This window comes from Mustela nigripes, chromosome 10 (genome assembly GCF_022355385.1).
Source record: "Mustela nigripes isolate SB6536 chromosome 10, MUSNIG.SB6536, whole genome shotgun sequence".
Lineage (NCBI taxonomy): Eukaryota > Metazoa > Chordata > Mammalia > Carnivora > Mustelidae > Mustela > Mustela nigripes.
The window spans coordinates 61,800,048-61,800,865 of record NC_081566.1 but is presented as its reverse complement, the minus strand read 5'-3'; positions in this window follow the sequence as shown (position 1 = coordinate 61,800,865).

The window sequence follows — 818 nt, the reverse complement described above, 5'->3', positions numbered from 1 at the left end:
ATTCCAAATTTCTGCCTGAACAACCATCATTTCTCCCCGTCCCTCTGCATCTCCTATACATCTGGCAATTCTATTCATCTTTCCACCTTGGTATCAAATCACCTTCTGCCAAGTGATGGGACTCCCCTTTGTCTGGACACGGGGCCATCTTTGTCCGTGTAGAGAGACTTTCAAAGCTCAAAGGGAGACTGGAGAAATTGCAAAGTCAATCAGAGCCAAGGCCCTCCTGGCCTTTCTTGCTAAACTGTAGCAGCAGTGGTGGCAGCAGCCTTGGTTCAGGCCGTAGCTTTCCTCCTCCCTCAGCCCCTCTCTACAGCAACCTGGCTGAGGAGCCTCCAGCTACCCTTTAGCCTCCAGGAAAAAAAGGGGGCCAGTGATCTCCAGAGCTACGTTGTAAGAGGCCCCACCCTCATTGGATTTCTGAAGGTCAAGGCCCAGAGTCAGCCCAGGCAGCTCTACAGGAACTCACAGCAAATGTGTTTTCACAGATCCCAGACAGAGGCTCCTCAAATGCATGGAAACTCAGTAAATTCTGCTTCTACTTTCAAAATAAGTCCAGCAAGCTGACCACTAGCACCTTGTCCAAGGCACTATCATCTCTCACTTGGGCCGGATTGTGCAATGGGCCCCTGATTGGTCTCTCTACACTCGTGCTTGCCGCCGAAAGTCTATTCTCACCACAACAGCCAGATTGTCCTCTAAAACGTGTGTTTTACTTGTCACTTCTTTACCCAAGGCTAAGCAATAGCTTCTCCTCGCAGGTGAAAGTAAAAGCCAAGGCTTTGCAATGTTCCACCAAGTGTTGCATATGCTTGCCC